Here is an 11,481-nt window from a genome sequence, read left to right on the forward strand (position 1 = left end):
CACTCTCTCCCCTCTCAACCTTCCTCCCTGACCTCTTAATCTCCAATCCTAGGGAATGTATATATAAAGCCTTATAATCACAAAAAAAAAAGAAGTAAAGAGCAAGAGCAATTAGCAAACGAGTATGCACAATAAAAGTCATAACATTGACCAGACCTACACATTCACATCCGGTACGCTGAAACAAAAACCTATGTCATAAAACACCTTTGATCCTCATCATTCGAGTGATGGAGGGTAGGTAGGATTATTACAATGGGAGTGTGTCTGTTTTAGAGTTGAGTGATTAGCAAAGTTCTTTCTTCCCACTGATGTGCCTCCTAGAGGTATTCTTTGTGTTTCCTCATGTATACAGGAACGTGTTGCTGTGGTTAGGATTTGGACCTTCATGGAATATTTATCTCAACTCACTCTTCAAATCAAGCGCGACCATCAACACAAATAGGTGTTTCTTCTCCATTAGCATTGCCCATTATCTTTTTTACATCCATGTTTGCTTTAATTGTGATTGGTAGCATAATATTCAGCACATTTGCTTAGTATGAAACATTAAATTCAATGTAATCTTTTTTCATAATCACTTGTCTAGGTTTAAAAATCAAGCAGTCCGACTAAGCTAGTTTGACCAAGCTAGGCATTAGAGATCTTCTCTTAATACCATGGGGAATGCCTTCCTAATAATCAATGGTTACTTAGGTTCTTAATTCGATTTAAGCAGCATTGTGTGAAATGTACTAGGGCTTTCTAGTGGGCTTAGTCCCTATTGACCTTTAGCTTAAGTATTATAAAGGGAGTTTACTAGTGTGATGAGCCTGGGGAGGTGTAACAGTGTTATATGACCCCCCAAATTTACACAATTAAAATGTTGAAACGAACCAAAAAAATAAGTAAATCAAAGTGCCACAATGTAAAATCTTAAGTTGGAAGAGAAATCTCAGCTTGATTGGGTACTTCACTCACATGTATCGCCTATGGTACTAGAGCCCTAGAGGTTCCCAGTGTGGGCGCTTTTCCTTGAAAAGCAAAAAACCCAAGGCATACAAAATAAGCACACACATCAAAATTGAATCACTGTGAAAAGACTTTGGGGGGTCAAAGAAAAGGTAATCAATCAGGCGATGATTTCATGAGAAATTCCTTTTATCGTAGCTTAACTACAAGGTCTTCTAGGTATAGCCTCTAGTCAGCCCTCGGACATGAAATACTTGGCTCTCGCGATTAAACAACTTAATTGACCAGAGAAAATTAAGAAGCTTACCCATCGTATTAATAGTCGATCTTTAGTGCGTTTCGATCGTTGAATTAGCGACCCCGAACTTGTTTAGTTTTTTACCTTCCCAACTGTTTATAAGTTTGATTACATTGCAATTTAATGTTTATTGATGCTTTTTAATTGTATATGAGAATGCAATTACTGTGCCAATGTTGTTTGATTTTGCAGTGACTGAAAAGGCTAAGGACATTCATCTTAGATGCTCTTTCACCTCAACGAACGAACTTCAACTCAGTAGCTTCCGAGGACGGAATCTACATCAGGAAGGGGGGCATGTTAACCCTTACGGCTCACGGACACCCTATCACCTACGACGGACATTGTATTATTTACTTGGTAGAGTCAGGTACCAGGCTTGTCGGTCCAATAGGAAAAGGGTAAGAGTGATCGCCGATGAGAGGCGCACTCTAACTGGAACATTCAAGGGATTAGTTGGCTAAGCATGGGCGCCCAAGTGTGAATGGGGCGAGCTCATATAAAAGTCAACTAAACCTAAAATTCACTCATTCTCTCATTTGTGCAATTGAAGAGTACTCTTGCTCCATCTCCATCTTCTTCTTCTTCACCTCTTTGTGTGTGTGTGTGTGTGTGTGTGTGTGTGTGTGTGTGTGTGTGCGCGTGAGAGAGAGAGAGAGAGAGAGTGTGTGTGTGTGTGTGCGATCGAGCATTGCGACGGCGGCAGCATGGCGGCGGCGAAGCGGTTGAGCGCAGCGCGACGACGGCTCCTTCTTCTTTGCGGTGAGGAATCCTCCACGACAGCAAGCGTAGAGCGGTGAGTGACACACCATCGCCATCTTTGAGCTTACTAGTTTAGGCTTGTTGTGTGCTTGGAGCCATTTGTGGCTCGCACACAGTGTATCGGCAAGTTCCTTGCATTGACACGCGCGACATACGCGCACAACTTACATCATGTCAAGTGGCCACTTCCTGAGGACTGAATGCCCAAAAAGGTATTAGGCTTACCAACAAGTAATTATTTGCAATCTCACATGACTAAGAATACCAGAATGAATTTTCAAGCCCATATTGGTATCTTGGAGGTCTGTTGACATATTTTGTCACTTTTGACTCCTCATCATGGTCTTCCAAGTTCGTGTCTATATTTGTGTAGCAAATATTACTCGTTCCCCCAGTGGATTTGTTGGCGCTCTATACACACAAAACTGGTGCCATTTACAGGATATTCATTAATGCTGAAATTTGAGAAAAGACTAGGGGTGCATGCATGGAGGGTTAGCAAAGGGGAGGTGTTTCTCACAAACATTACTGTAGTATGTCTGGTCGATTTGGGAAAAAGCTTAGTTGGTCAGAATCTTAATGAGATTCTTCATTTTTTTTCTGGAGTCAAAAGAGAGAAAATTTTGCTGCTCTTGCCTTGGCTTACGTGTGGGTGGCATGCCGGCAATTTCTCCCTCTCCCCTGCATGTACTGACGAGCGAGATCTCAACTGACCTCTCCCCCTCTCTGTCTATGACTGATGCCCAATTTCTTGTAGGTGGGGGCGAGGCCTCTCTCTCTCTCTCTCTAAGAGTGTGAGGATGAGCTGATAGGTGCCAACGGCCCTGCGCAGCAAAATGCTTGTGGTTGCAACCAACAATGAGGTTTTTGGCCTACCCAAAGGGCTAAGCATAGTGATGTGTTCCCTTTTTGCTAGTGAAAAATCTCATATGTATTTTTAAAAAATAAATTATTTTACTATTATTTAATTGGTGGATAGAGGTGGTGGACAGATATTAGACTCAGAGAATATCCAAAACATTATCCACTTAGATTGGGTTTTACTATTTGTTTAGACTTTGAAAAAGCAAGAAATATCTTATTGGTTGATGGGCACGTTCATAGAGAGAGTTATTGGGAAACATGGAAAGCTTTTAATAAAGGAGGTTGTTGTAATAATAAGCCTATAGGCTATAAGTTATAACATAAGGCATCACCATTCATATTGTGGGCACTACCACACACACTGGATGTGGCCATATCCACACTCCGGGCTTTCCTTGTGAATCTTAACTAGCCATTTATATTTTTGGCATGGCCCAAGGAGGTCCTCGTTTTGGGGTGAGGCCATCTGACACATGATTTACTTCGGCTCCTTTCCACGTCAGCACCCGTTCGGGCTGTCCAATCACCATGTCGACTCACGAGAGAGAGAGAGAGAGAGAGAGAGAGAGAGAGAGGTGCTATACGTAGATACTAGGAGTCCGGGGGGAGTCATTGCCAATTGGGACTGAGAGCTTCTCATGAGTCACGACACACACCCGAGCACGGCAGGGTTCTTCAACAGCTTGTAATGAGAAATCTCTGATCGCATTCGGTAAACAATGGTGCATGGGTTCTTCTAATGTTTGCAAGCCTTGAGAGCGAGATTCAAGAAAACAATATCCTCCTCCTCTCAACATTACTTTTGTATCCTCACAGCAGGAGGGCGTCGAAATGAGCTCGGCAACCGTGGAGATCAGCAGCAGCGCCACGAATGCTCTCTCCAGTGTAAGCCTCTCTGTGCGCCATTCATCCCTTGGGCGTTGGTCCTCCTCTCCTCTGTTCGCCAATCGCCTGGCTATGCCCAGCTCCGAGCTTTCTTTGTGCCGCTTTACCTCAGGTGCTTCCTCGTCTCCTTCAAAGCCCGCGAACTCTTACAACCCCAGGTGGCCTTTTGATAGAATCTTTAGAAGGGACCAGCCATATCGATATGGATCCCAACAAGATGCTACAGCCTGGAGACCCCAATTCTATGCAGGCCATTATTACGGATGTCATGTCTGTAGGTTACTTCGTCTCTCTGCCCACAGGCAGAGATGGGTATCTTTGAGCAGATGACTTGGGCTTTACAGGTGGGCTTTCTATTCCGTGCAAGCTTTTCAAGGAGGGTGAAGAGAGTACTGTGCGCATTCTACGTCGCGGTGGGGCGGGAAGGGAGATTGTTTCTGTGAAAAAGCCTGAGTTTTCCCCTCCCAGTGAGCAGAAGACCATTGAAATCTTACGGCTGCATTTGAAAAGCAGAGTAGGATGAATCCTCGGAACAGGCGACACCAGCAGTACAACAATTACTGACAAGTCTGTGATTTGCCTAAGGCTTGCTACCTATTCAAGCTGGAATCCTGCTGCTTTTATTGACAAGTTATGTCCTTTGGAGTTCGGTGTTAAAGTAGGCTAGCATGGTCAGATATTAAGTAAGTGGAGTCTTTGCTACTACATCATGTCCTGTGTTGACTATGCCGGCATATGATTTTTGAAGCAACTCTATGGTTTTGTGCTTCCATGGGAAATCATGTGTACATGTATGACATTTAATTAGCAGTTGCCTTGGTTACCTACCATGTTTCTTATCCGTGTTAAGCTATTTGTTTCCCGACCTTTTCTTAACATGACTCTGGATTGGCAGTGGGTTTATAAAGCAATTTAATTATGTGTGGATGGAAGTTTTTGGGCAATGTCCTATGTCTGCGGGCAGTCTTGGAAGTTATTTTTTTACTCCATCTTCCCCGTGCTAAAGTTGTTTGGTTTGGAAGCGGATTTTAGTAGTGGCTCTTTTGAGAAAAATGTTTGTAAGTAGAGTAATCTGAGCTGCTTGCATGTATTTTGAACTTAGAGTTCTTGGTGATAGGGAATTCATTAACTAATAACATGAGAGTGGTTGATATTCTGAGAACTGTGCATAGTGTAGTGTCTGAGATTGCACTTTTTGACACTAGATGGTTTATCAGGCACTTGTTAAGGAGAATGCGGTTTTGGTTAAACTAGTCGGTATCCAGGTAGTCTTATTATGGGCTTGTATGTAGCGGGCAATGTGAAAACATTTTTGACTTTGAGTATGTACAGGGAGATTGCATTTTCTTGTTGGTAGGAAGCTGTCAAGGCGTACTTTAAGTGTAGGAGTTCTTTTCTTGATGGTTGATGGAATAATAGTGTTTGTCACGAGGACCTTAGTTGTTGGTTTCTTTTCGATGATTTTTGTTTAATTTTTGGGACTCTCTTTTTGAAATTGCAAATGGCCGGACATTGTATGGCCAGTGTGAGGACCTGCCATCAAGTGGGCAGCCTCTTACCCTCGGATAAATACCATGTCCGCTATCTTTTCAATACAAAACATAGACTCCGCTTGAACTTGTGACCCCATGAGAGTAGATCCAAGCGTTGTAGCCACGACGCCAATTTCCATTTGCTGATGTTGAAGCGTTAGATATGGTTCTTTACCTTTCATAGTGTGAACCAAGCGAGCATGCCAAACCGAGAGAGACCTCGTAATTTTCTCACTTTTTTAAATAGAGAGTTTCGCATCTAGAATTTTGGCCTTCCCAAGTCAATGGGTTGCCACTTGCCTCTCTTTCCTTGCTAAGTTTTGCTTTACATTTTTTATAAGCAAAAATTATTTCTATGGCAAGCCTCGTGATTTTATCGCTTTTTTCCTTTTGGTTTTTTGGCCTGCCCAAAGGGCGAAGGCCAAAAGGGCCTTTGCCCAAAGGGCAAAGGCTATAGAGATCACTTCTCTTTTTGCTAACTAAAATGTTTTTTATTTGTTTTATGTTTATTTTGTGGTTTTTTGTGAAGCATCGCTTTGTGGCATGATTAAAGTGGTTGGGAATGGGTATCCTAAGTGGTTGGTTGAGGTAAGGCCGACGTGTAGGATTTTTATTGGGTTATGATGATTTTTGAAGGGAGTGATAAGGCACGCTGTCTAGGTTTTCAAGGGGAGCTCATCATTTGGCCATTGAGCGTTTCTTCGTTGTCTGCAGTCTTAGCAGTCGCTGAGGCCTGAGGGATGGCGAGCTCGACAGGGCTGCTCCCTTCAAGGCAGTGAGCCTTGGAGTGCTCTGTTGGGCAAAGTTTTGCAGTCACTCGCTCCCACAGAGCTCGAAGGTCGGTTTCCTCTCTCTCTCTCTCTCTCTCTCTCTCTCTCTCTCTCTCTCTCAATTGTGCTTTCGCATATTTCATTTTTTCTTGTATTAGATCTTCAAGATGCCACTCGAAGCCACTGCAAGCTCCCTGATGCTCCACCGTCTTGTCACGGAACCAGGGAGTGCAGGAAAAGATATGCACGGTGTCAGCCTCGGTGCTTTTGCTGTTGTGCGCATCAGAACAGAGAACTTCGTACACACCCCCCTCTCTAATCGCTTGGCAGGAGTGTACCGATGCGCTGTACCACATCTTCTACAACTTTCTCAGCCTCTCTGATGTGCTGCAATGTCGCCTTGTCTGTAAGCCTTGGCATCTCCGTCTCAGCAACATAGACTACATCCGCTGCAGACTCTGCTGCTTTTCCCATCATCCACTCACTGGCTCACCCATTGGGCTTTGGTTCACGCGGCTTCCACAGTGTGATGGTGTTCGGGCATGCTGCTGCAGTTCTGTTGTTCGCCTAAGGTGCTGCAAGTATTCTATGTTTGCCTCCCAGCACTTTTACAGAGTTTTGTATACCTTTAAACATATGAACTTATGTATCTTGCCTTGCATATGATGTGTATGAAACTGTACCGGATTGCAGGGTAGTGGTAGATGAACGTGGGTTAGTTGCGACGGGGCTGCAAGCAGTTGCTCAGAGGGGCCGAGAGGCAGTGCAAGCATTTATGTTAGCTTCGGCGTCAGCCGTGGTGCCTTTACCTGCCGGCGTCTGCGTGTTTGCTTTTGTATTTTGTGTATGATATTGTGCCGGATTGCAGGGCCGTGGTAGATCGACGTTGGTTTGTGACAGGGCTGCCATCAGTTGCTGAGAGGGGCCGAGAGGCAGTGCAAGCATTAGCATTGGAGGTTAATTCAACTAATTGTTAGCTTCAGACTATGTCGAGGTTCGATAATCTTGAGGTTTCCGATATCGACTGGGGTTAGATAGCTTTGGCTTTGCTTCCTTTTATGTATTTATTTGCCTATTGTAGTAAACGGGTTAATTGTTTGATCGTGACGCAAGGGGATAAACTGTTAAGAGTACATGATTTTGTTTTTCTTGTTATCTATGATACACTCATATCTATCAATCTCAAGCCCTCAGCCTATTTATTTGTGCAGCTGTAACACCATGTTTAATTCTGGCTTGTGGCTGCTGAAGAAGCTCAAGGCTGCTCCTTGTATGCACTTGTTGCCGTTCACTGATGGGGCTAATATCCATCACTTTTTCCTCTTTAAGCTGAGTGAGGAAAAGCTTATAAGTACTTCAAGAATGTTTTGCTACTTTGATCTCGTTAGTTTTGCAAGACACATCTTGGAACAATATATGAATTTGTCTTTTAGACTTTCGTGATAACATCTTTGATGCTTAAGATTGGTTATATTTTTCTATATTATTCACTCTTTGTATGTAGTGCGTGTTAATTTTCCTCGAATATTTTTGTAATGCCTCCACAGGCAAAGCAATAGAGCTTTTTATCTAAGACTTGCTCTCAGTTTATCGGGGATTTTTTGCAATGATGTCTACTCATTTGCTATTCATCTCTAGATGAATAGAGATTAAAAAAAATACTAAGCATTAAAACGAATGGTACTCTTCTACGGGATAAGCTATGATGATGACTATACACCCAACTATGGATTCACGTCCTTTATGTTGTTGGGTGTTCTGTTTTGAGCTTATGGGATAGGGAATGATAAAACAACAATGAGGAATTTGATTGCGCTCGCGGATAAGTTTATTTGGCAATCTCTTTTGAATTTTGGTTTGTTTCTAATTTTTGTCCAAACTTAGGATAGAATTCTAAGCAAAAAAACTCTTTAGTTGTCATTATTTTCCACTTAATAATTATCAAAATAAAGAAGATATCATTGTACACAAACTTAATTTTAATATTATAAAGTGGATAGGTTTATATTACTTTTGAGAAACATATACTACCCTTATTAAAAGGATTAGGACTTTGTATTGTGCTAGGTTTATAGAGTCGAGATATTTTAATATTTAAAATGAGCCTAAAATTAATTTCTTTAGATCTTTTGATTATATTTAAATCTATTGAAAAAAACATGTCGCCCATGATAAATGCACCATCCTATAAGATATTTGTTAACTATAATTTCGGTTATTTTATTTCGATTTTTTGTGAGATGTTTAACTCACTTCTTAAAAAAAAAAGAAAAAGAGTACTTATTGTCATTACTGCCAGGAGTTGTTATAAAGTCGCCCTCAAAATATGTGCTTTTACTTTTGAAAATGTGAAATGATACCTCTCATTTATGAAAAGATATTGCAAAAAGATATCTTTTTGCAATCTCTCTACTTTAGTTTCTATGCTGAACGTGAGGCATTGGCTCTCATCATAGAAACATATCTCATTGCTCTCCACTCCTTCTCTCACAGCTCCTATATAAACAACTATCTCTAGCACCATGTACATATGCTATTCTTGAAGCCTAAGCTCTTATTTTCATAGTTCCTTGCAATTCTAGCTTACATACCTAATACAATGGATACTCCCATGAATGGTGAGTATGTTGTTATCTAGATTTTACTTGAGCTGTGTTTACTTTGAGCATCTGATCTTGAGCATTGACATGAGCATATGTTTCTAGATATTACTTTTTGTTGGGGTATAAAGCCCAATGTGGTCGCCCAGGTAAGTGGGCGGGCCTCTAGGTATGTACACATATTCTTTTGTAAAAACCTAATAAGAACTCACTATGCTCTACACATTACAGTAGAGCGAGTTCACCATATCGTCGTGCTCTTCTTCTTACACTCTCTCGCGTCGCACTTCCGCTCGTACTCCTTCAACTGGTATCAGAGCTCAGATCGAGGCTCGGGGCAGCACTGCAGGAGGCTAGAGTCACCAACTTAGATTGGAGTGAAATTTGACAAGCGAAGACACGGCCCCAAATCTTGTGGGAGAGCCCGAAGGCCATGGTGTTCTCAGAATTTCATTCTGAGGTCATCTCGGCCACCGTTCGGCTTCGACAAAGGTCTGCGCAAGCCATTTTCGACTACGTGGTCTCAACGGGTGCAGATCCGACTCTGCAAATTTGGGGTTTTCGGCCTACGACTGCAGGTGCTGAGGATATCAACACTCCCAGAGTGTTGATTTGTGGTTGTCTACACATTGAAGGACGGCTCACAGTTCTTGGAGGCGTGTCACATACGACACGGGCGCATCTACACACAGACTGTAGGCGACATCCACTAGTTCATCAGGTAGCTTGTGTTTGCTGCTTGATATTCCAGATTTCATCCTGACATTGCAGGTACTTCCACATGGGATGTATTGTCAGAGATGATGTATGTCTGTTGAGGGTTTGCTGGCTGTGAGTCACGCAGCAAACAACCGCCTCAGCGGTTACAACATACAGTGGGAAATTTGTGGATGTATGACTTTGTGGGAAGTCTATGTACTGTCAGATTTATTGCAGCCTTTGTTGAGGGTCGAGTGAGGTTTTATTGAGCTGGGGGATTCTCGAATGTTGAGATCCTTTCGGTGATACAGGTCTTGGAGCGATCCCTCGAGCACCCTTAGATAGGCAGCTAGGATGTATTGACTGTGAGTTAGACAGTTGGGATTGCATCTTTGCTTTACTATTGTTGAGGCATTGTCACAGTCTATGCTTACAAGACAGTGACAGGACAGTGAGAGACAGTACAGGTGCAGGATAGGTTTACCCGCAGCTTACAGTGTCAGAGAGACAGTGTTTTTTGAGCTGTTTTTTGGTCTGTTTTTGAGTACACCAGAGCCATTTTACAAAGGAGACTCTGCTGAAATTTATGCAGAATCTGAAGCTTTCTTGGTTCATTTGACAGGTTGATATTGGTTCAGAGGTCAGTTTACAGGGGAAACTCTGCCGAATTTTTCCCAGGAAAGTAAACCATTGTGAAGCGTAGCTATGGCTGGATCACAAGACACTGCTCTTTACAATATCAAGAAGCTGGATGGAACCAATTTCCCATTGTGGAAGAAGCAGATTTGGCACGTGTTGGTACAAAAGAAGAAGATAAAACCTATAAAGCTCAAGGGGATAAAACCAGAAGATATGGACGAAGATGAATGGAGCGAAATGGATGAATTGGCACTTTCTACCATTATGCTGACTTTGGCAGAAAGCGTTTACTTCAATGTAGCAGACGAGATGTCGGCTTATCAAGCATGGTTAAAGCTGAGTGATCTTTATGAGAAGCAGAGTGCAGCTTCACAGGTATACTGGCTTAAGAAGCTTGTTGACTTGAAGATGAAAGAAGGGACACCTATGTCCAATCATCTGAATGAATTCAACACAATCTACAGTCAGTTGTCAGCTCAAGGTGTCAAGTTTGATGAACCTGTTAGAGCTATGTTCTTGTTGATCACATTGCCGGAAAGTTGGGACACTTTTCGCACAGCTTTGAGTAATTCTGCACCTCCAGATGGTTTGAACATAGCAGGTGTAGAAGGAAGTTTGCTTACTGAAGAAACCAATAGAAACACAATGGACAAAGGCAAAGGAACAACCTTAGTTGTCAGGGGAAGGACCAAAGAAAAGTACAAAGGTGGAAAGAGGAATCAGTCTCGTAGCAAGTCCCGCAGTGCTAAAGGCAAGAGTGACATAGAATGCTACCATTGTGGCAAGAAGGGTCACACGAAAAGAGACTGCAGAGAATGGAAAACAGATAAAAGGCAAAGAGAAAGCTGAAGACCATGGTGAGAAGAACAAGTCCTCAGTGAAGATTCAAGAAATAAATGTGAAAAACATTGTTGCAGAGGATGACAGTCTAGTGGCAGGAGACATCTACTTCTTGAAGAATACAATGGACTCAGCTCTTCTTACAGCATCTGATGGAAATGCAGTGAGTGACTGGATTATAGACTCAGGGGCATCACTTCATGTGTCTCCAAATAAAGAGAGGTTTACCTCTTATGTGACCACTAAAGATCATGTTCGGCTAGGAAATGGGCAGACATGTGAGATCTTAGGTGTTGGAGATGTTCAATTGAAGTTTCAGAATGGCTCTTCTTTCACGCTGAAGAATGTGAGACATGTTCCCGCAATTACAAAGAGCTTGATTAGCACAGGTTTACTTGATGATGCTGGCTACGTCACCACGTTTGGACAGAACATGTGGAAGATATCCAAGGGTTCTATGACAGTAGCACATGGAGTAAAGTCTGGAGGACTTTACATGATTTATGTATCAAATGTCTCTAAAAATGTAATCAATGTAACCGAGCAGCCGAACGTTTCCTTGTGGCATAGCCGGTTAGGACATATGTCCAAGAAGGGAATGGAAATCTTGTCTCGTTCTGGTTATTTGCCTGGCTTTTCAT

At 42.4% G+C, this 11,481-nt stretch overlaps 1 pseudogene; it reads left to right on the forward strand.

Moving 5' to 3' along the window:
* Positions 1–3,315: 3,315 nt before the first annotated feature.
* LOC147442137 (uncharacterized) lies at positions 3,316–4,596 on the forward strand (annotated as a pseudogene).
* The last annotated feature ends 6,885 nt before the right edge of the window (positions 4,597–11,481 follow it).

Source organism: Adiantum capillus-veneris, chromosome 14 (assembly GCF_014529385.1).
Source record: "Adiantum capillus-veneris isolate H3 chromosome 14, ASM1452938v2, whole genome shotgun sequence".
Lineage (NCBI taxonomy): Eukaryota > Viridiplantae > Streptophyta > Polypodiopsida > Polypodiales > Pteridaceae > Adiantum > Adiantum capillus-veneris.